Source organism: Petaurus breviceps, unplaced genomic scaffold (assembly GCF_028583685.1).
Source record: "Petaurus breviceps papuanus isolate PSGF00001 unplaced genomic scaffold, PetGlider_PUasm1.0 90847, whole genome shotgun sequence".
Classification (NCBI taxonomy): Eukaryota; Metazoa; Chordata; class Mammalia; order Diprotodontia; family Petauridae; genus Petaurus; species Petaurus breviceps.
In genome coordinates this window covers 13,862,961-13,888,353 of record NW_027187360.1, presented here as the reverse complement: position 1 = coordinate 13,888,353, position 25,393 = coordinate 13,862,961, and the positions used below count along the sequence as shown (strand labels likewise).

Below are 25,393 nucleotides of genomic sequence, written 5' to 3'. Positions count from 1 at the left end.
TCTCTGTCTCTGTCTCTCTCTGTCTCTCTCTCTGTCTCTCTCTGTCTCTCTCTGTCTCTCTCTGTCTCTCTCTCTCTCTCTCTCTCTCTCTCTCTGTCTCTTTCTCTCTGTCTCTCTGTCTCTGTCTCTCTCTCTGTCTCTGTCTCTGTCTCTCTCTGTCTCTCTCTCTGTCTCTCTCTGTCTCTCTCTCTCTCTCTCTCCTGTCTTCCTGCCCCATCTTCCCCTTTTTGCCACTGGTATCATCAGGGCTGGGTTTTAGTAGCTACCCCCAGCCAACGACAGTCATCCTTTCCTTCCAGCTATTGAAACAACCAAACCCATTGTAGCACATGGGATCCACTTAAGTTTTGGGGGATATTTTCATTGGGGAAATTTTTTACCTCTGTGACAGGCTTATTTCTACTTGCATCCCTACCTCTCTATTCCCATATTTACCATCCCATTATGGGTCTTCTTTCTCCTTGCCTGGACAATTATAGCAACCAATCTGTCTCCATTTGTAATGGTAATGGGAAATTGAAGATCTTCCTTGCCCCTTAATAGGCCAAAAGTAATGGCATGGAGCCTGTGGTGGGAGGAGTTTGCTAAATGGAGTATGAAAGGTGAAGCAGAGTTGAGAGGAAGCTGGGAGTCAGAGCAGTTAGAATGGAGGAAGGAGAGAAGATGCAGCAAGCAGACAGCTGGTATTGTGAATGTTTGTGGGAAGGCTTTGGGATAATGTTGCTCTCAGCAGTGTTATTGTGTATAGATTTCTTTGTTACTATGATGGATTTGGTTTTCTAGTTCTGGGATTTGGCCTTCTGGTGGCAGAATAAATGTTTTTCTTCTGTCTTCTATAAGGAGAGTTTGTTATATTTTGTGATTCAGAATTATGCTGGTATATTCATAGTCGCTGTTGATGCTGTGAATATCATGTTGGCACTACACCATTCTACCTTCTCTCCAATCCATCCCTTATGGCACTGCTAGGAAAATGTATAAACTTGGTCATATCACCCCTAGAGCAACTAGGTGGCACCGTGGATGGAGTGCTGGCCCGAGGCAGGAAGACCTGTGTTCAAATCCAGCATCAGATACTTCCTAGCTGTATGACCCTGGGTAACTTATTTAACCACCGCTTGCCTCAGTGTCTTCATCTGTAAAATGAAGATAATTACAGCACCTACTTCTCAGAATTGTTGGCAGGATAAAATGAGATCATAATTGCAAAGTGCTTATCTCAATGCCTGGAATAGTAAGCACTATTAGTAGTTCGTATTAGTTGTTATTATTATTGTTATTGTAATATTTATACTTGCCAAGTTCAGACTATTCTCTCAGGCATTCAAGGCCTCCTGATGTCACTCTACTTTATAGCCTTATCTCTGCAAGACTCAACTAAAAATCACCTTGTATCCATTTTCTATTTACTCTCTTTCTCTGCATATATATGCACACACACACACACACACACATATACTTCTTTCACATTTTTATGCCCAGGTTTTCACTGCCTTCCATCCTGGAATAGTCCATCCTTCACCTAGGAATTCCTCCTTCTATCACCAAATGTCACTTGCTCCATGAAGCCTTCCTTGAAACAGCCAATCCAGAGAGTGATAGCTTTCCCTCTCAGACCTTAGAGACTTTGTAGAGTTCTCATAATGAATTTATTCTATAATTTTACATATTATAGATAACTGTGTTGGTGTCTTATTCCATTGTTAGACTGTAGGATTCATGAGGGAAGGGGCTATTTTGTCTAAATATTGCATTCCCTCCTTGCTCCTGCCTCTACATAGGGGTCTGCACAGATTAGACCCTTTAATTTATGTTTGTTGAATGGATCTTAATTGCTGCTCGTCTTCCTAACCTTTTTCACTGACTTGAAGGTTCCCCACTGTTCCAGATGGTTGAGGGTTCTTTACACTTGACAGCTGATAATTGACATGTTACTGTATTTGTAAACAGATCCAGAAGATATGTGAATTCTTAATGTGGGAAAACTTATGTTTTATACATCAGGAAGAACATTGGCCTGGGAGTCAGGAGACTGGGAATATAGTTCTAAGGAATTCTAAATTACTGTGTGATGTTGGGCTAGTACTGCCCCTTTCTAGGCCCCATTTATAAAATGAGAGGGCTGGTCTTAAAGGTCCGATCTTGTCCTCAGAGTCTATAACTCGGACTCCATTACCTATCTGATAAGGAAAAGAGATGAAAATGGTAGAAATTTTGATGCAAGTTTTCAGTGTAAGATAAACTCTGGACTTGAGTTAAAATCTTAGCCTTGATATTTAACTTAGCTTTGTGACCTTGAACAAGTCACTTCTTTTTCTTTTTTATAGAAATCAAATTTATTATATTAATAATATAATATTATTCACAGTATTTCACCTAAACTAAAAAATCCTATAAGGCTGCAAAAACATTCAAAAGCAGGCATCAAATAGAATTTAAAAAAACATCTTTAGTGCTTTCAAATGACTAATAAGTGATTAATTACTAAAAGTATATTCAATCTGGAGTTCTAAGTTTCCTTAGACTCCTTTGAAAGTTTTTGCCTAGTGCTTGCCTGATGGGCGAGCAGAAGTTTATGCTGCGCAAAATAACTCTATGGTTGATCCTGACAGGCTTGCTTCCAATATTGGGAGCCGTGCCCCACACTGCCATAGACATGTTGTCTTCTTGAAATAACCTCTACAAAGTACCAAGACTCAGAGTGGGGGTGGAAAGGTTTTCCTTGACATGACACTTTTGGTATTGCCTAGGAAAAAGAACCCCAGGCATATTAAAACAGTGCTCTTAAAATCCTTGCTCAGGAATATAAACAAGATGCTATATAACTCATCAAAGTTCATTGGAGATGGAAGGGCCATACTTTGCTTAGCTGAGAGGAGGTGAGAGACAGTCTAAAAGCTGAAATCATTTCTTTTGTGCTTTTGCAGAGTTTTCTAAAGTTTTTCTTTTCTACTCTTCATAATTCTGTTCCAAATTTCTGCTTTTCTTCTGCTTATATGGAGTCAACTTCATTTCTATTCCCTTCTTGGAACATTAAACTATATAATCTTCTGTCTTTTAACGGGTTTACTAGGTCCTCCATTAACTAATGTGGCCACCATTTTGTCTTTATTCACTTTTGGCTTTAGGACCCTGAATGTTGATAATATAGTAGCTGTTCAGAAAAGGGGGTATAGATAAATCTAGAACTACTTTCTGCATCTGGGGAAGAATTGCCAGAATAAAAGTAATCTTGGGGCGGAACCAAGATGGCGGAGTAGAAGCACGACCTTCTTGCAGCTCCAGCTTCCACCCTCCCCAATCCATGTAAAAAGGGGACTCTGAAAAAACTTTGGAGCTGCAGAACCCACAAAATGACACAGAGAAGCTAATTTCCTGATGAGGACAGCCCAGAAGGCCAGCAGGAATCAGCCAGCACAGTGCTCTGGGAGCCGAGCCCAGCCCCATGCCTAGGCTTTAACCCCAGGGCAGGCCTGACCAGCCAGTGGCCAGAGGGACTCCAGATCAGCAGCAGCTGTGGCCGATTCCAGATTTATCAACACATAGACACAAAGGACAAAGTGAGAGGTTAGTACAGTCTGGACTTTGGGACCAGTAAGTGGGAGTATGTGGCTTTTACCCCCAGGGCGAAAAGCCACTGAGACGCCAGCACAGCCAGCCAGTGCCATGTGGTGGCTTCAGCTCTTGGCCTGCAGAGTGTAGGGGGACCAAGCACCAGTCTGAGGGGTAATCGCTCGTGCTTTAACCTGCTTGGATCTGGATTGTAGTCTAGGGTGGAGGTTCTGGGGTGTGTGTCCAGCTTGCCAGAGCATGTGGAGACCTCAGAGAGGGCACCCATTTAATACCTCCGGCAGCTGAGAAAACCCCAGTGTTTGGTATGAAAGCCCCCCTGTCTGGTGGCAGAGTCCTCCTGTGGCAAAAAGCCCAAAAGTCAAGTAATTGAGTGGCAAAATGAGCAGGCAAAGGAAACAAAGCAGGCAGAAGATTCCAACAATACACTCCTATTTTGGGGACAAAAAGGAGCAAAGCATGGAACAGGAGGAAAACAGTGAAGTCAGAACTCCTGCACCAAAAGCTTCAAAGGAAAATACAAGCTGGTTACAGGCCATGGAGGACCTTAAGAAAGATTTTGAAAACCAAATAAGAGAACTGGAGGAAAAATTGGGAAGAGAAATGAGAGCAATGCAAGAAAATTATGAAATGAGAGTCAACAGCCTGACTGAGGAAAATAATACATTAAAAAACAGACTGACTCAAATGGCAAAGGAGGCCCAAAAAGGCAATGAGGAGAAGAATGCCTTAAAAAGCCGAATTTGCCAGATGGAAAAAGAATCTCAAAAGCTCACTGAGGAGAATCATTGCTTCAGAATTAGATTGGAGCAAATGGAAGCTGATGACTTTATGAGAAATCAAGATGCTCTTAAACAGATCCAAACAAATGAAAGAATAGAAGGCAATGTGAAATATCTCATGGGAAAAACCACTGACCTGGAAAATAAATCCAGGAGAGATCATTTAAAAATTATTGAACTGCCTGAAAGCCATGACCAAAGTAAGAACCTAGAAATCATCCTCCAGGAAGTTCTCAAAGAAAACTGCCCTGATGTTTTAGTACTAGAGGGCAAAATAGAGGTTGAAAGAATCCACTGATCACCTCCTGAAAAAGATCTCAAAAAGAAAACTTCTAGGAATATTATAGCCAGGTTCCGGAATTCCCAGATTAAGGAGAGAATATTACAAGCAGCCAGGAAGAAACAATTTAAATATTGTGGAAACACAATCAGGATAACCCAGGATCTGGCAGCTTCTACACTGAGGGATTGAAGGGCTTGGAATATGATATTCTGGAGGGCAAAGGAGCTGGGATTAAAACCAAGAGTCACCTACCCAGCAAAACTGAGTATGATGTTTCAGGGGGAAATATGGTCATTCAGTGGAATAGAGGACTTTCAAGCATTCTTGCTGAAAAAACCAGAGTTGAATAGAAAATTTGACATTCAGATACAAGAAGCATGAGATGGTAAATAGGGAAAAGGAATCATAAGGAACTTATCAAAGTTGAACTATTAACATTCCTACATGGAAAGACAATAATTGTAACTTATGAAACTTTTTCTCAGTAGTTGAAGGAATTATATATATACATATATATATACATACATATATATATTTGTCTATATATGAGGGTATATGGGCATATGAATACATATGTGAATGTGTGTATATATGTTTACAGGTATACATAGATAGAGGGCACAGGACCAATTTAACAGGAAGGAATGATACTTAAAAGGTGAAATTAAGAGGTGAGAGGAATATAATGAGAGGAGATGGGGAGAGACAGATTGGGGTAAACTATCTCATACAGAAGAGGCAAGGGAAAATGGTTACAATGGAGGGGGAGAATAGGAAGGCATAAGGGAATGGGTCAACCTTATTCCCATTGAATTTGGCTTGAGGAGAGAGTGAAATACACACTAAATAGGGTATCTCACCCTCTAGGTGAATAGGGGGGGAAGGGGATGAGAGGGGGGATGATAGAAGGGAGGGTAGGCTGGGGGGGAGGGAAGTTGGAAGTACTCATTTTTGAAAATAGATGGGATCAAAGTAGAGAATAGAACAAGTGGGAGGTGGGATAGGAGGGAGGGAAATATAGTCAGTCTTTTACAATATATCTACTATGTTATTTTTTTGCATTAGCCACACATGTACAACCTATGCTGAACTGTGTATCTTCCCAGTAAGGGTGGGTGACAAGGAAGGAAGGGAATGAATCTGGAATTGAAAGTTTTAAAATCAAATATTCAAATATACGTATATATATGTATATATATAAATAATTGCCTCATCCCTCTGAGAGATCTTTAAAGCTATATTTACTGCCTCCATGAAACTAAACTGTACTGCTAAGTCTTTTATGTTCAGATTTGAATTCAGGCCCAGCAAACAGTTGAGTGACTTAAGACAGTTTTGATGCATCGTCTTGTTTAAACCAGAGGGGGCTTAACTAAGTTCTATCTAAAGGCCATAGCATACTAACAGCAAGAAAGTCCAGACACAAGATTGTGTTACTTATTTCTGTGTTATGTGCAAATCCAATGGACCAGTCACATGTGCTCTTCAACCTTGCTCAAAGTGGCAGGTTCTATGATCCCCAGATAAGGTCTGAAATGCATGATGGGCCTATATTCCATGGCATGAGGATAATGGGGCTCTTTCCTAGAGTCTTTCATTTAAGGAACCAAACACCACAAATCACAACAAGCAGTTAATAAACTCCTACTATGGACCAGGCACTAGGAAGGCAGAGACACACATGCACACAAAAAACAGACTGCTCTCAGAAAACCCATGAATTCTAAAGGGGGTGGCAACATGCACAAATATAGATATATACACTGTACATAAAAAGTAAATACAAGGCAACCTTAGAAGGGAAAGGAAGAAGCATTTATTGAAGATCTACTATGTGTCAGGCATGGTGCTAAATGCTTTACAAATATGAATTCATTTGCACAACTTTGCAAAAGGTGGTGTTTCAGGTGGACCCTGAAGAAAACAAAGGATTTTTAGAGTCGGAGGTGAGCACTTAGAGCAGTTCAGCTCTCAATTTTGTCTTTGTCTTATTCTTCTTTTCTCCTTTATTCTCCTCTAAGAGAAGGGAAAGGGAAAGAAATGAGCATTCATATAGAACCTAAATGGCACACAACTCTAGCATCTTTGCCCAAAAAATCCTAAAATGGGGTCATGGAGAGTCAGACATGACTGAAAAAATAACTGAACAAACAAAAACATGTGCCAGAGACTGTGCTAAGCACTTTTACAAATATTGTCTCATCTAGTCCTCACATCAACCTTGTGAGGTAGGTGCTATTATCAATCCCATTTCACAGCTGAAGAAACCGAGGTAGAGGTTCAGTGACTTGGCCAAGGTCACACAGCCATGAAAGACAGTTAGTTCAAATACATGGAGATGGGAGGTGGAGATGGGAGATGGAGCATCGTGAAGACCAACAAATAGGCTTGTATGGATCTACCATAGATTACATGATGGGATGAAATGGGTAAGATGACGGGGAAGGTAGGAAAGGGTGAGGTTATGAAGATCTTTAAATTCCAGGGAAAGTTTATATTTGATATGAGAGATAATATAATTAATTGGTAGAAGATGGTCAGACCTGAACTTTGGGAAAATCACTTTGCCTGATGTGTGGAGGAAGGGCTGGAAAGGGGAGTGAATTGAGTTTGGGAAAAGAAGAAGAAGATTAGGGGTGGCTAGGTGGTGCAGTGAATAGAGTGCCAGCCCTGGAATCAGGAGGACCTGGGTTCAAATCCAGCCTCAGACACTTAACACAAAAACTGGCTGTGTGACCTTGGGCAAGTCACAACCCCAATTGCCCTCCAAAAAGAAAAAAAAAGGTGAGATGAGAAGAGTCATTGGGTCAGTGGAGAGAAGGACTATGGAAGAGATAATGGGGAGATGGAAATGACAAGATTTCACAACTGATTGGCAGGGGGTGAGTGGGAGTGAGGAGTCAAGGATGATTCCAAGTCTGTGGGCCTTCCTCACTCTACCCTAGAGAGTAATTAGCAAATTTGGAAGAGGGATGGGTTCTGAAGGCAAGAACATGAATATTGTCTTGGAAATGTTCATTTGACTTTGGTTCCTTGAGTTTGAGTTTTTTTCATCCGTATGATGGTGATAATAAAAGTTATACTTTCTATCAAAGAGGGTTGTTAGAAAAGTGCTTGAGATTCTGATAGAAATGGAAATAATAAAATTGACACTTTAAAGATCACTGAGTCTCACAACAACCCTGTGAGTTGTGCATTACAGCTATTATTATCATATCCGTTTTACAAATGAGAAAACTGAGGGCCAGAAAAGATGAGCAACTTACCCGAGGTCCCACAGCTAGTAAGCATCAGAGGAGAGATTTGAAACTAGGTTCTTCCTGATTTCAAGTCTGGTACTCCATCCAAGATACTAAGCAGCCTCTCAGAAAATAAGTTTATTACTGTACGTATCCATGATAAATAAAATTTTGTCCTTATCCTCCTTTCCTCTCCTCTAGGGGAAGGGAAAAGGAAGGGTATAAGCATTCAAACAGTACCTGCTATGTCCAGGCACTGTGTTAAGCATTTTTATAAATATTGTCTCATTTGATCTTCACAACAACCTCGTAAGATGAATACTATCATTATTCCTATTTCACAGTTGAGGAAACTGAGGCAAACAAGTCAAATGACTTGCCTAGGGTCATGCAGCTAGTAAGTGTCTAAGGCTGGATTTGAATTCAGATTTTTCTGACTCCAGTCCCAGAGCTTTATCTACTGTGCTACAAGCTGCTTCCTCTACTCCTATCCCTCACTCCCACAGAGAATCTTATTTCTTTTAAGACCTGACAGCTTAAACTTAAGAACATAAGCATTTCATCTGTGTTTTGGTATTTCTCTATTATTATTTCTATTTGAACCAAGTATGGTGAATCACATCTACCCCAGAACCTCTGCCATTCTCCTCCCATATTGTATATGCTCTAAGATCTCTTTCAGTTTTAATCTTGTATTGATCTATGATTCTGGACATTGTGACTCAAAAACCACCTCCACACTGGCCAGTCTTTTGTTTACTTGCAAGTAAATGTTCCTTCTGTGATCACCAATGATGACTGTGAGTGAACCTAAGGTTTCTATTCATGACACAGAACCACCAGGGAGTGTGTGAGTCATGTGGAACACCAAGGGGCTGGCAGCAGGAATGAGCATTTCTGTGTTATGGTGTCATTGGTAATGAAGCGTCAGGGTACTGAACGGGTTCTGATGACAGACTGGGGCTTTGGTTCAACATTGTTCAGAATGATTAGAATCTTTAAAATAAAAATGAAATGTCTGTTCAACTTTTAAAACTTCATATGAATAAATAGCCTTCGAAATCAACACAAGAAACAGAATATAGCTAGTCCTTGTGTGGTGTGTTACTGAATGGGACTTAATTCAATTCCACAGATATCCATTAAATTCCTACTATGTGCAAAGTACTAGTGTCACATAAGCAGTGAATGTTAGTACTGGAAGGGATCTTAGAACAGACTATTAAAAATAGGATTTATATATATATATTTGTATGTATGTGTATATATGTATATATGTATATGTGTGTCCGTATGTGTATATAGATAGATAGATGGATATAGATATAGATAGATATAGATCCAGTATTCTTATTTTGCAGATATATAAATTGAGGCCCAAGGTGGTACAGTAGATACTGGGCTTCTAGTAGGAAGACCTGAGTTCAAATCTAGTCTCAGAAATTTCCTAGCTCTGAGGTTTTGGGCAAGGCACTTAACCTTTCTTTGCCATTGGAGGAGGAAATGACAAACCACTCCAGTATCTTGGTCAAAAAAACTCCATGGCCATAGGTCCATGAAGTCATGAAGAGTTGGACCCAGCTCAAAGAGATACAGAAAGGACCTCTTTTCTAAGGTCACACAATTGGGAATCCAGGGTTTTAATCTGTTTCTGTTTCAGTCTTTCAGTCTGGGGCTCTTTTGCTTACATCCAATCAATCAACATTTATTAAGCACCTACTATGTGTTAGACTCTGTACTAAGTTCTGGAGATACAATTAATGAAGTCAGTATGATTTTGCAATCTAAAAGGTGAGAAAATAGACAAAAGGAGCTAGAAAAGCAGAAAGAGGGGGGTAGATCAAGGGTACTCTGTGTGAAATTATCTTGTTCGCTGGAGTAGAAACCAGTCAGGGCAGCAGATCTAAGATGGAGTGATCTGAGAGTCCAGTTTCTGCCTCTCTAAAGGAAGCCCTTTGAAGGAGTTTGGCATTCTGCCCTCCAGATCTCCAGTCAGAGGGGAGAAGAGGCTGAGGGATGTGGAGTCAATCGGGGCTTGAGTTAGCAACATGGCAGTGAGTTTAGAATTGGTGAGCTTATCCTGGGAGGGTCCAACTCCATTGAATTGAAACCAGACTGAGCAACAGATGCAAGATGGAGTATTTCTTTACTTATGTAGCAAACTGAGGTAAACAGACTTTTTAAGTGACTTACACAGCTAGTAAGTATTTGAGGCCAAATTGGAGCTCGTAGCATATGGATGTTGTGCTATATTTTTCTTTGTAACCTTGCAGTTGGCTATAGTGCCCAGTACATAGAAATTTCTTAATAAACACTTTTTGATTAGTCAATTGATTAATTGATTGCTTGATTAGATTCCACCAAGGTGTCTTCAGTAAAAATCTGAAATTTTAAAAGAACCAAGTATTAACCTTAGAGCAGATTGCCTAACCTCTTTAATTTAAAAATCAATCTGGGCATTTTAGGTCTATCTACCAAGAATGAATAGAGCCCCCACAAGAATTTTTCTGGAATTGTGAGTAGGAACCTTCTCCTTACCAGCAACGTGGTCTAAATCCCAGGCCTCTAAGCTTATTTTGGGATGATGGAGAGCAGTGAATTAAGAAACAAGGTATAGACTTGTGTTTCAGTATTTATTTGTACATTTTCTCCATTACATCTTAAAGACATATGGCACTCCCTTCATGGATTCAGATCAGAGATTATCTATAATTTGTAGTCAGAGAGTTTACCATTCTCATGTGTGAGTGTTAGAGGTGGGATCATAGATTTATGGAAGCCACCTATAAGATCACTGAGTTTAACCCCTTCATTTTACAAATGAGGAAACTCAGGATCAGAGGGGTTCAGTGATGTTCTCAGGGTCACCCAGCTAAGCAAGTGTCTGAGGAGGGGTTTGAATCTACATTTTCTTGATCTCAAAGTCAGCACTCTATTCACTATAGCATATAGCTTTTTATTGCCTCCTGGAGGTGAGTTATAAGGTCAGAAGGCAATTTCATTAGCAATACAAACAACATCTTAAAATTCCATTGTGTTGTATCATTTACAAAATGTTATCATGACTACTATATTTCTTGAGGCCCTGACAACAGTACTATGAGATGATCAGGGCAGTTATTATTATGATTCCCATTCTAAAGATGAAGAAATTGAGTCTCAAATTAGTGAAATCACTTGTCAAGGACTCAAGCTACTAACTGGCAAAACTGGGACCACAACCCAAGTGTTCTGTCTCCTGGACCAGTGATCTTTCCACTATGTCCCATTGCATCTCTCTATAGTTACAAGGGATCTAACATATAGTAGGCACTTAGCAAATGTTTCTTAAGTTATGGAACCAGGGGAGAAGAATGGACAAATCTTTAGAACTTAAGAGTATGAATGTAATTAAGAGAATTCACAACAAGGGTTTTCTGGGGTCCATGGTTTATCTCTCCATCCAGCCTAAAACTATGTTTTCTCTGTTGTGTGAGACCAAATTTGTCTAAGTTCAGGAAGACTCATTACCTACTTGACTGCAGGGTGAATTTTTTAGCTATAGCGATTCTCAGAAACCATCTGCTAAGTCCTAGAGAATATGTAGTTCACATCGATGGTGGAAAAACAGGCACTAAAGACAAATTACAGATTTTTGAACTAGTGAAATAAGATTTGTTTATAACTTAAGAGGCAACTAAATTATGCAGTAGAGAATTGACCTTGGAATCAGGAAGATCTGAGTTCAAATATTATCTCATACTTACTAGCTGAGTGTTCATGGGAAAGTCACAAACCTCTATAAGTCTCAGTTTCATCACCTGTAAAATGGGGATAATAACAGTGTCTACCTCAAGAGATTGTTGCAGGAACCAAATGGGATGATATGTAAAGTGTTTCGCAAAACATAAAATTCTAGATAAGTACTAGATATTATTATTATTATTAAAGATAAGGACTCAGAAAAGTACTGGATATGGAGAGAGGGAACTTGGTTTGAAATCTTGGCTTGAATACTTGCTAGCTGCATGACTATGCAAGCTATATAACCTCTCTAAGCCTCAGTTTCTCTATCTGTGAAATAAGTATGATAATTTTTGTAACACATGTCCCACAAGGTCGTAGTGAAGAAAGTACCTCATAAGTGTCATGGAAATAGGAGTTATCATTACTTTGTGTTTCCATCGTTTAGCGCAGTTCCTTGCATATAGGAAAATAAAAAAGTAGATGTTGAATGAATAAATGAAAGTATGAATAGTAGTATGCATTCTGGAGTCCTAGCTAGCTAAAACTTTGCCTGGAAAAATTCAGTTGTATATTTGTAAGAGGGGAGGACTGAAACAATAGAGATGATGATTCACTGGAGTTGGGACAGGATATAACAGCCTAGAGGACAGTCATAGACTGGTATAGTTGCTGTAGTTTTGCTAGCAGGGGGCAGCTCACATTCCAGAGTCTGCTTGTGCAGTTATATGTCTATAGGACCACAGGGTGGTTGGTCTCCATGAAGAAGCTTTCTATCCTTGAGAGGAAATGACTTACTTTGAGGTTGACACTGAAGCAAAGCCTTATTCATCCCATACTAGTTATGACCAAGACAATTTAGAAAACTGTCTTTCAAGTCATAAAACTCACATCTTCAGTGATAGGGAAGGTTCTATGCTCATGACAACATAAATGCTTCCAGATTGTTCTGCATGAAACTTTTGGATGAAGACAAGCAACTAAGGTCTTGACAAATGGGGGCTTCACCCTGAGATCCTGGTAGATCTGGCTTTACTTCCATGTGGAGGGCTGGCCCCTCAGATTTCCTTCAAGATGGCTAGAGACTATGCTACCTCTGAGTCTAGACCAGGGGTGGGGAACCTGTGGCCTCGAGGCCACATATGGCCTCTTTGAATTCAGTCAAAGGACCATATTTGAGGACCTAGAGGGCCACATGTGGTCTTGAGACCGCAGGTTCCCCACCCCTGGTCTAGACACAACCAGAGAAACTTAAATCTGAAAAGGGAATGATGCATGATTGTAGGGGGTAATTGAAATACCATCTCCAAATAGGGTCACTCTTCAAGTTCAACTGGTTTCTAACAGAAATCATTGCCTCTATTTATGCCAGGAATGCAAGGATGGTTTAATATTAGGAAAACCATCAGTATATTTGATCATATCAACAATAAAACTAGCAAAAAACCCCATGCTTATCTCAATAGATGCAGAAAAGGATTTTGACAAAATATAACATCCATTCCTATTAAAAACACTAGAAAATATAGGAATAAATGGAGCCTTCCTTAAAATAATAGGTAGCACCTATTTAAAACCATCAGCAAGTGTTATATGTAATGGGGAGAAGCTAGAAGCATTTCCAATAAGATCAGGGATGAAACAAGGATGTCCACTATCACCCCTCTTATTCAATGTGGTAATAGAAATGTTAGCAGTAGCAATTAGTGAAGAAAAAGAATTCAAAGGAATCAAATTAGGCAAGGAAGAGACCAAGCTATCACTCTATGCAGAGGATATGATGATATACTTAGAGAATCCTAGAAAATCAAGTAAAAAACTACTTGAGACAATAAATTTGGCAAAGTTGCAAGATATAAAATAAACCCACATTAATCCTCGGCATTCTTGTATATTTCTAATGAAATTCAACAGCAAGAGATAGAAAGAGAAATCCCTTTTAAAGTTACTGTAGACATTATAAAATATTTGGGGATCTACCTGCCAAAACGAACCCAGGACCTATATGAACACAACTACAAAACACTTTTCACACAAAGAAAGTCAGATCTAACTAATTAGAAAGACATCAATTGCTCATGGCTAAGTCGAGCTAATATAATAAAAATGACAATTTTACCTAAATTAAATTATATATTTAGTGCCATACTAATCAACTTACCAAAAAACTACTTTAGAGAGCTAGAAAAAATAGTAACAGAATTCATTTGGAAGAACAAAAGGTCCAGAATATCAAGGGAATTAATGAAAAGAAATGTTAGATATGGTGGACTAGCTATACCAGATTTTAATCTGTACTATAAAGCAGCAGTCTTCAAAACTACTTGGTACTGGCTGAGGAACAGAGTAGTGGATCAATTGAATAGATTGGGTACATGAGACTCAGCAGACAATGACTATAGTAATCTACTGTTTGATAAACCCAAAGACCCCAGCTTTTGGGATAAGAACTCACTATTTGACAAAAACTTCTGGGAAAACTGGAATACAGTATAGCAGAAACTGGGCATAGACCATTATCTAACACCATATATCAAAATCAAGTCTAACTGGGTCCATGATCTAGGTATAAAGGCTGATACTGTAAGCAATCTGGGAAAACAAGGAATAGTTTACCTGTCAGATTTGTGGAGAGGGGAAGACTTTATGACCAAACAAGAATTAGAGAGCATTATAAAATGCAAAATGGATAATTTTGATTACATTAAATTGAAAAGCTTCTGTACAAACAAAGCCAATGTAACCAGGATTAGGAGGGAAGTAGAAAATTGGGAAAGAATTTTTACAACCTATGTCTCTGATAAAGGACTCATTTCTGAAATATACAGAGAATTGAGTCAAATCTATAAGAATACAAGTCATTCCCCAATTGATAAATGGTCAAAGGATATGAACAGGCAGTTTTCAGAGAAAGAAATTAAAGATATCTATAAGCATATGAAAAAATGCTCTAAATCAGTATTGATTAGAGAAATGCAAATCAAAACAACTCTGAGGTACCACATCTCACCAGTCAGATTGGCTAAGATGACAAAACAGGAAAGTGACAAATGCTGGAGAGGATGTAGACAAATTGGAACACTTATGCATTGCTGATGGAGTTGTGAACTGATCCAACCATTCTGGAAAGCAATCTGGAATTATGCCCAAAGGGCTATAAATAATTTCATACCCTTTGACCCAGCAATACCACTTCTAAGGTTGTATCCCAAAGAGATCATAGAAGTGGGAGGAAAACCCATATGTACAAAAATATTTATAGCAGCTCTTTTTGTGGTGGCAAAGAGTGGGAAATTAAGGGGGTACCCATCAGTTGGGGAACAAGCTGAACAAGTTGTGGTATATACATATAATGAAATACCATTGTGCTATAAGAAACGAGGAGCAGATGGACTTCATATTTACCTGGAGAGGCTTATACGAACTGATTCTGAGCGAGAAGAGTAGAGCCAGGAGAAATTTGTACATAATTACAGACACAACGTATGTGTGATGACCAGCTTTGATAAACTGGACTCTTCTCAGCAATCCAGAGTCATAAATCAACCCCAAAAGTCTCATGATGGAGAGAGATGTCTACGTCCAGAGAAAGAACTGAGTTTGAGTCCAGACTGAAGCAAACTACCTGCTCTTTTTCTTTTTCTTGTTTGGTTTCTTTTCCTCTTTCCCATTGTTCATTCCATCTGACACAATCCTTCTTTATAACCTGAAAAAAAAAGAAAAGAAATCATTGCCACTTCCTCCCCTATCCCATTGCAGAAAGCTAAATGGAGTATAAAATTAACTCCACCCCCACCCCCACCTCCACCTCCAATGGCATTAACAGTCAAGCTCTATTGTAAGTGTTGGTCCCAAGGGCCAAAACTAATGGTGTGAACTGGAGAGGAGGGCTTGACTATAAATTTAGAAATTCTAATAACTACCTCAATTAATTATAATCTGTAAAAACTGAGTCTACTCCCATTCAGATCAAAACATCTGCTCACCTTCAAAGATAGTCCACCTTGGTCTTTCGCTAATTTTTAAACAATATAGCATCTCTGTTATCTTTATCCATTGGGTAACCCAACTACTCCAATAATAACTGAATCTCCTTACATGAATATAGTGCTTTATCATTTATAAACTGCCATATAAGCTCCATTTCCTCATTTGAACAGCACAGCAATCCTGCAAGATGGGAAGAGAGAAATATCTCTAAATTTACAGATCAGGAAACCGAGATTCACCAAGGTAGTAACTTAACTGAAATCACAAAGTTAGAAAGTGATGGAGCCACAACTAGAGAGCTAATCATATTCCATGATAAAGCACCAAACCCAGTTCATTGATAGCAAGCAACAGGTGGCTGGAATGTTAAAAAGTCTGCAGTGAAAAGCATTCTGAGCCCTTTAGGAGTTGAAGGGTCATGTCATATGAGGACTGGCTGGAGAAACTGGACAAGAAATTGACCTAGAGAAGAGTAATTTTTCAAAGGCGGCATAGTAACTGTCTTCAAGGACTTAAGGGTTAACACACGGGGAAAGGATTAGACTTGTTCTCTTTGGCCCTCTGGGTTCCAACAAGGAAAAATGTGTGGAAGCTGAAGAGGCTTCAGGACAGAAACAATTTCCTAACAATTCAAGCTATCTCCAAGTGGAATGGTGTGTCTCAAGAGGGAGTGGGACTCTTTAAGCAGAGGCTGGATAACCCCTGGTCAGGCATGTTATGATGTGTATTCCTTTTGAGTGTGGATTGGAACAAATAGCCATGGAATCCCTTCCACCTCTCTTACTAGAAAGTGACCTTGGGCAAGTAATTTTACCTTTCTAGGCCTTAATTTCCTTCTCTAAAACATGAAAAGTTTAGACTAGCTAGCTTCTAAGCTGTCTTACAACTCTAGAAGCCTTCAGCCTCAGGGGAAGACATCCTTTTGTCTTTTCTTCTCTCCCGGTATCCTTGGTGTGGGTGCCATGTTGTCTGCAGCTAGTTGAAAAACGTGACTTTTTTATGAATAAGATGGTCCTTTACCTTCTAACTTTTAAACTAAGTAACTAGTAAAGGTCACATGATTACTTAGAAGACAGCCACTACAAACCAGGAGAACAATTCTACAGTGTTTTGTGTTTAGACTTTAAGCTGAAGGATATTTCTAGTGGAAGTAGAGAGCTCTTGAGCAGTCTGATGATGCTGTCTGGGCTATGACATCAGCACCACCACTGAAAATATCCTGATAGGTAGGATTACTGAGACAGACCAAGGAATTCACTTCAGGCCTGAATTACAAACCAAACTAAGTCAAAACAATTCCTTTTGCTTTCAACCTTAAAAGAATGATAGAATCTTATAATTGGAAGGGATCTCAGAGAGCCTCTAGCCCAATTTGTACCTAAGGGGAATACTCTTTATCTAGCATTCCTGGCAAGCAGTCATCCATCCTCTATTTGAAGATATACAATAATGTGAAACTTGTTACCTCCAGAGAGAGCTCATTCTAATTTTTGGATGACTCTAATTATTAGGAAGTTTTTCCTTTCAAAAAACTTGAATTTGCTTCTCTCCAACTTCCACTCATTGGTTCTAATTCTGAACCCTGAGGCTAAGAAAAATTAGCTCAGCATCTCCTCTACTTGACATCCCTTTATGTATTTAAAGACATGTATCATTACCCTCTGACCCTGTCTTCTTTTTCCTAGACCAGACATACCTATTTTCAGCAATTAATAATCATATGGCATCTCTTCTGTGACATTATTTTGTATTTTTAAAATATATTTTCTATTTACTTATCTGTATTTATGCTGTATTTCCCCTAGTAAAAGGTAAGTTCCTCGAGGCCAGAAACTTTTTTTATCTTTGAATTTCTAGTATCTACCAAAGTGCCTTTCACATAGTAAAAACTTAAATGTTAATTGGATGAATGATTATTGGATGGTTTCTTGTCCTGGTAAATTTCCTTTAAGCATGCTGTAATTTTCAATTCTCTACCTAGAATTTGACACACAGAACTGGATCTGATCTTCCCAATGGAGTCTAGTCTTCCCAGTGAAGAATGCAGTAGGACTATTATCTTTATCTATCTAACATGACTTGCAAGATAGAGAGCTGGCCTTGAATCAAGCAAGACTTGTGTTCAAGTCTCATTTCTGACACACACTGGTGATATTACTGTAGGCAAATCATTTAGCCTCCTACTTGTCTGGGCAAATCTATAAGAGCACAGTAAAATAACTTGACCCCTTACTACCTTTGCAGCCGTTTTTTTAATATATCACTCCCCTTCAGCCATATTGGTCTGCTTGCTGTTCCTCACACACAACACTTTTCAATGGCTACCAGGAATGTTCTCACAGCTGCCTCTTGGTACCCCTGGTTTTTTTCAAGATTCACTTCACACAATGCCCAAATGGGTATAAAACTGTGTATACCCTTTGATCTAGCAAATACACTTCTAGATCTGTATCCTGACAAAAAAAAGGGGGGAAAGGACCTATTAGCACAAAAATATTTATAGCAGCTCTTTTTGTGGTGGCTAAGAATTGGAAATCAAGGGCATGCCTATCTATTGGGGAATGGTTAAACAAGTTATGATATATGATTGTAATGGAATATTATTGTGCCATAAGAAATTACAAACAAGACGATTTCAGAAAAATCTGGAAAGACTTACACGAACAGATGCAAAGTGAGGGAGCAGAACCAGGAGAACATTTTACATAGTGGTAGCAATATTATGAGATGAGGAAATATAAATGGTTTGCTATTCTCATCAGTACAGTGATCCAAGACTATCCCAAAGGACTCATGATGAAACTTGCTAAACACCTCCAGAGAAAGAACTGATATGCGAATGCAAACTGAAACAATATTTTTCTCCCTTCCTTTCTCCCTCCCTTCTTTCTTTCTTTCTTCCTCCCTCCCTTCTTTCTTCCTCCCTCCCTTTCTTTCTTCCTTCCTTCCTTCCTTTCTTTTTCTTTCTTTCTTTCTTTCTTTCTTTCTTCCTTCTTTCCTTCCTTCCTTCCTTCCTTCCTTCCTTCCTTCCTTCCTTTCTTTCTTTCTTTCTTTCTTTCTTTCTTTCTTTCTTTCTTTCTTTCTTTCTTTCTTTCTTTCTTTCTTTCTTTCTTTCTTTCTTTCTTTCTTTCTTTCTTTCTTTCTTCCTTCCTTCTTTGCTTCCTTTCTTTTTCTTTTTTTATTTTCTTTGTCTTCTTGTACAAAATGACTGCTATGAATATGTTTTATGCGATTGTACATGTATAACCTATATAGGTTTGCTTGCGAGGAGAGAGGGAAGAAAGGGAGGAATACAATTTGGAACTGAAAACTTAAAAAAAACAAATGTAAAAAATGGTTTTAACATGTAATTGGGGAGAAAATTAAATATTATTAAATTTTTAAAAAAAGATTCAATCCATACGACACCTTCTGCAGAAGGCCTTTCCTGGTCCCCTCAGCAGTTAGTGCCTTCTCCTCCAAAGTAACCTAGTATATATTTTCTATACATGTATGTATACATATAATTATACCCACATATATATATATATATACTTTTATGTACCTATATATGTATACATATCATCTCCCACATTTGAATAGAAGTTCCTTAAGGACAGGGACTATAATATTTCAACTTTGTCATTGTGTATTCAGTGCCTCACACAGTTTGGCACATAGTAGGTAATTCATAAACATGTGCTTATTTGAAGTTTACATCCCTGATCATGCCAATTTATAAAAGGAACTTTTTGCTCAAGCTCAGACCCCTTTCCTTGACCTGCTTCCTATTTGGCTATTCCCTGACATTTTGCTGCATTGCTGACTATAGATTTTCAGTTTACAGATGTGTCCTTGCCTCTTGTCATCTCTCTGGGCTCTGTATTTGCTAAGTTGGGAAGTGATCCCTAACTACTCATAAAACAATTGCATTCATTTCTTGCCTTTCAAGGTATCATGATGATATGCTACTGGATATTGTCCCATTCCACATGATTCTAGGCCCCGTGAGCCCTGATCCCTAGTAGATGTCAAATGATGTCCATGGAAGACCCCTCAGGATAGTGTCAGGGGAACAGGAAAGGTTTCACTCGTCCCTTATTATGGCAGTTTCTTATGTGTCAATCATGGGTGTAAGGAAGTTGACAGCCAGCCTAGGCAGATCTTGACATGGGCACAATCTGAGGTTGAGTCCAGACATCCCCTCCCTGTCTCAGCAACCCTGTGGTGCAGTCTTGAGAAGAAGTCACAAGCACTTATCCCACAGCATTTCCATATCAACCTACCAGTTCCCAGGAGGGTGAATACAGTGTGATTCACCTGGGTCATGTTTAGGTCAAGAGATAAACTTCTCAGTGAATGGACCCTGAATAAAGCTGTTTCTTTAAGACCAATTTGCTGAAGTTGGGTTGTGAAGGAGACAAAGTTGTGTGCAGTCATTTATTTTCCAAGCCTGCAAGACTTCCCAGGGACTGAGGCAGTGGGGAAATAATGATTAATGAAGGCAGAGAGCATGAGTCATTTCATCCCAGCATATCTCAGCATACACTCTACTAGCTTATTAGAAATATTCATCAGCCAGGAAAAGGAGGGGGAGAGGAAGGAAAAAAGCATTGTCTACAGCATTGCATTTTGGTTTGAAATACTGAAATGGGGGTCTAGGTCTGGAGTGGAGTTAGTGCCTAATGGAAGGAATCCTTGACCTGTCAGACGAAGCTTAATGAATGCCCCCATGAGAGACCTAGACATAAGGGGATTATAAAATGGGAAAATTATTTGTCAGTTTTTCAGCATATATTTATTGGATGCTGTCTGTGTGCTCAGTGCTGTGCCAGGCAACCTGTAAGGATGGGAGGAATGCAAGGCAATGGAAAACTGGGTCCCTGCCCTCTGGAATTTTGGGTCTAGTTGGGAAGACAATTGTTCTGTGAGTATGTATGAGACAGACAGAGACAAAGAAAGACACAGACAGAGAGAAACAGAGACAGAGAGACAGCAACAGAGAAAGAGACAGAGACAGAGATGGAGAAAGGAAGAGATCACTGTAAGTTAGAGTGGTCACAGAAGACTTTCTGTAAGGGGGTGTCTTAAAAAGTAACCATAGAATCATAGAACTAGACCTGTAAAGGACCTTAACCATCATATAATTCAGTGATTATTAACATATGTCCAGGGACTCTTTCAGGGGGCCACAAAGTCTAAACAATTTTCCTAATAATACTGATATCTTTTAATTTCCAATATGTTAATATCAATAGATATCTAATTATTAAATTATGGGAGATATCGATAGATCTCATAAGCACTTTAGAGAGATGTCCTCAATAGTTTTTTTTAAGATAATAAAGGGTTCCTGAGACCAAAAAGTTTGAGAACCATGGATCTAGTTCAACCTGTTCATTTTAAAGATTAGAAAACTGAGGCTCAAGTTGATTAAGTGACTTGCTGGAGGTGACCCACAGAGGCAAGATTTGAACTCGGGTCTTCTGACTCTAGAATCAGTGTCCTTTCCCAGAGAAGAATGAAAAGGATTTAGATAAGTTGATAATAGGATAAAATCCATTCTGGTCAAAGAAACATGAACAAAGGCACATTGCAGAAAATCAATATAGTCTCAATGGAAGATGAGGAGGTCAACCTGAATGGAGGATGTGTTGTGGGGAGCAGTAAGAAATTAAGTTGGAAGATTAAGCTGCAACAAGATTATGGGACTTGAAAATCTGGTAGAGGAGTGTAGACTTGCTGAAGGATATGCTTTAGCTTCTTGAACAGAGGATTTCTCTCAGTTTTTGATCAGTATTGACAGATTCAGGTTTGGGTCACTTATGATTTTACTTATATAGGAAATTCTCAATAAGAAAGGTATCTCCCTTGATGCAGGTGGGCCCCTCCTCTGTACCTTGTAGTCTTAAGCAATTGCTGGGACTGGGGAGGCACTGAGAGGGTAAGTGATTTGCTCTAGGTCACACAGCTAATTGGTGTCAGAAACAGCACTTGAACCCAGAGGTGGGGGGAGAGAGAGACAGAGACAGAGAGAGGCAGAGACAGAGAGAGACAGAGACAGAGATAGAGAGACAGAGACAGAGAGACAGAGACAGAGAGACAGAGACAGACAGGGAGACAGAGCCAGAGAGAGAAAGAGACAGAGGGACAGAGACAGAAAGACAGAGATCAGCATCTTTCTCCACCACAACAGGCTGCATCTCTATAGTTTTAATATTGGAGAGATACTGTTCATCACGATGACAATATAGCATTGCCTTGAGGTAGAAAAATCATAGACTGTTAGAGCTGGAAGAAGCCTCTGAGTTCATCTAGCCTTGGCCCTGGTTTTTCCAGGTGAGGAGCCCAGGCACTGAGAGGCTCAGCGCCTTGCATGGTGTCACATGGCCAGCTTGTGGCAGAGCTGGCCCCAGAATCCCAGGCTCTGGACTTCTAGGGTAAAGCTGTTTTCACTATTCCAGCCTGCTAAGCTGTCTAGTTCCCTTCAATCCCTAAGTTGCTTGGAGATATTTGGCCTTTGTTCACTGAACGCACCAGACGGTGAAAATGTTTGCGTGCATTGTTTGGGAAATAGAACAGACAGACCCCATTTGACTGAGATTATTTCAGGGATTTTTTTCCTCTACCTTCCCATCCATATACAGACCGTAGCTTCTCGCTGCTCTTCCTTGACATCCTTCAGGAACCATCAGATGGGAAAATTTGCAGCTGTTAAGGTAGAAATCTGCCTGGTAGAAATTTCCTGGCTGAAAGTACTCAGTGCATACTGGATTTGGCGTGAGAGGATCTGGATTCCAATCCTAGCTTCTCTGCTTGTTAACCTGTGTGACCTTGGGAAAATCATTTAGCCTTACCAGCCCTCCATTTCCTAATCTGTAAAATGAGAGAGTTGAATTTACTGATCCCTAACTTCCCTTCCAGTTCAGTGTCCTATGATACTAGGGCAGAGCATTCATTCGGGACCTGCAGGGGTGATCTGGCTTGACCCCCTGCCTATATTTAGTAGAATGTTTACATTTTCCAAGAAAGGTGTTTGTCCTCAAGCTTTCTGGAGACATAGAGTTCTAAATTTCCCGTTTTTTGCATGTGTTTTTGTCCCTGGTGGTCAAGAAGTTTTTCCTCACCTCCAAAGAAAATTACTACCACAATCCATTTCATTAATTTGCTCTGCACCAAAAGCAATAGTTGTAAAATTTCTCCTTTTTTTGTTGTTGTTCAGTCATGTCTGACTCTTTGTGACCCTATCTGGGGTTTTCTTGGCAAAGATATTAGAGTGGTTTGCCATTTCCTTCTTCAGTTCATTTTACAGATGAGAAAACCGAGGCAAACAGGGTTAAGTGACTTGCCTGGGGTCACACAGCTAGTACATGTCAGAGGCTGCATTTGAGTTCAGAAAGATGAGGTTTCCTGATTCCATACCCTAGAATCCATCCACTGCACCTCCTAGCTGCTCCACCATGAAGATCATCTACTAATAAAAATGTTCAAGACTTCTCTGATAACCTTGTAACTCTTCTGCTTTGTTATTTTAAACGCTGTGACTTCTTTGTCAGTAGTTACTAGAAGAATTAGCAGAGCAATAGAACTTTTCATTTTTGAAGGGAGTTCAGAGGCTGTCTTTCCCTGAGCAGGAATTTTGGACATCACATCCATCAGATTAAAAGCTCCTTGAGGGCAGGGACTGTCGTTTGCTTCTTATTCTATCCCCAGCATTTAGAACAGTACCTGGCACATAGTAGGTACTTAATAAATGTTTATTCATTCATTTATTAACTAACAAATGTTTATCTATTGATTGTACTGGTGATCATCACATGCTTCCAGGGACAAAGAACTCATGGGGAGAGAGCATTGTATAGAAGAAAGAGCAACGCTGCTGAAGGACTTGGTTTAAATCATCCCTCTCGTTCCAAATAACTAAGTGACCATGGATGAGTCACTTGACCTTCCTTAGCCTCAATTTCCTCATCTGTAAAATGAATTTGACTAGAAGACCTCTGAGGTTTCTTCTAGCTCTAGAACTGTGATACTGTGTGTTCCCCAAAGCACACCATTCATTTCACTTTTGTACCCCTCTAGTTGTTGAGAGTTTTTGCTCAGCTCTGAGCTGCTTATCTACCACTTTGACCTATTCATGTACATATGGATGCTTGGATGCCGGTGCCAAGCACATGTGGCCACTGCTCTCCCATATATTCTCTCCTGTGTGTTTGGTGGTGGTGTGGAGAGGGGAATACTTCCCTTTCTCTGACCTCCAGTTTTTAGTAACTGTAGTAGCAAAGAAACAGGACAAATGGACCTTTGCAGCATTGATTGGTCACTGACTTGAATAATACATCAAACGTTTGTCACTTAATCCCAGAAGCCTGGAGATTCAAACACCCGAGACTTTGGATTCCTAGGTGACTCTAACTTCTCTAAGTGTCTGTAATTGGAAATAAAATGGGAGGAATGAGTCTGAATAACTCCTTACAAACCGCCTAGGCTGTGCAAGTGGGGCCCTTTTGGAAAATTAACGAAATGGCTTGAAGTTGACTGGCTATGAAGGGCTCTCAGTTGTGGCTTAGCAACAGCCCCTGTGCAGGCCTCTCCACAAGCAGAAGCCCAAGGAAAACCCCCATCTGGAGAGGGATCAGAGGATGAAAAAGAAAGGCGTTTTATAATTCTCCAGCCTCCAACTACTGCCAGTCTCCCTGCCTCCTATATCTCCTTCTTTCAAATCATGCTGCCAAATGGATTTTCCGAAAGCATCACATTGATCTAGCAATTTCTTCTTAGTCTCTCTAATGCATTAGTCAAATAATTTTGTCTATTATATTATTACATATGCCAGTACTTTATCTCTTTATTAGACTGTTAAGTCCACAAGGGCAGAGATTATGCTTAACCTAAACTTTGTATCTCCCCTAACACTTGGCAGAGGGTCATACCCATATAGTGGACACTGTACACGCTTACTAAATTGAATGGAAAAGAAGAGATCGAAACAGAGGGTGCCTTTGTCTTTTAAGTGTTCATGTAAATCAAATAGATTGAAGGAAATAAGTTTGGATGGGTAGGTTAGGATCAATTACACAGGATGCCATACTAATCAGACTAGGCTACTGACCATGGACCAAAGAAGCCTCCCTCATGTTTTATTAGCTACATGACTTTGCCCAAGCTGTTTTATCTGCTCGGCATGTCCTTTCCCCAATCTCCATCTATCTGAATCTTTTTTTTTTTGGAGGGCAATTGGGGTTAAGTAACTTGCCCAAGGTTACACGGCTAGTTTTTTTGTGTGGGTGTTAAGTGTCTGAGGCCAAAACCGAACTCGGGTCCTCCTGACTCTGGGGCCGGTGCTTTACTCACTGTGCCACCTAGCCTCCCCTATCTATCTAGATCTTACCCATCATTCTGAGTATACCTCATATTCCCTATTATACATGAAAGTTTCCTTAAGCTTCAGTGGCTTGAACATCATGGCCTAAGCATTGAGCCATCACTTGTCTTCCTCAATTATGAACTCTTATAACTTTTACTGCCCATATTTCTCTTGTGGCATAACCTGCTGGGTATTATGGTTATTGTTGCAGTTGGGTAGCATGTTTGAAAGACTGCCAGACCTGGAACCAGAAAGACTCCTGAGTTCAAACTTGGCTTCAGACACTTACTAGCTGTATGACTCTGGGCAAGTCACTTCACCCTGTTTGCTTCCGTTTCCTCATCTGTAAAATGAACTGGAGAAAGAAATGGCAAACCACTCCAGTATCTTTGCCAAGAAAACCCCAAACAGGGTTACAGAAAGTCAGACATGGCTGAAATGACTAAACAACAACAACAAA

General features: G+C 39.7%; 1 pseudogene; it reads right to left on the bottom strand.

Annotated features, from left to right (window-relative positions):
- Nucleotides 1-2,904: 2,904 nt before the first annotated feature.
- On the bottom strand, nucleotides 2,905-19,895 carry LOC138149347 (origin recognition complex subunit 6 pseudogene; annotated as a pseudogene).
- Between the last annotated feature and the right edge of the window lie 5,498 nt (nucleotides 19,896-25,393).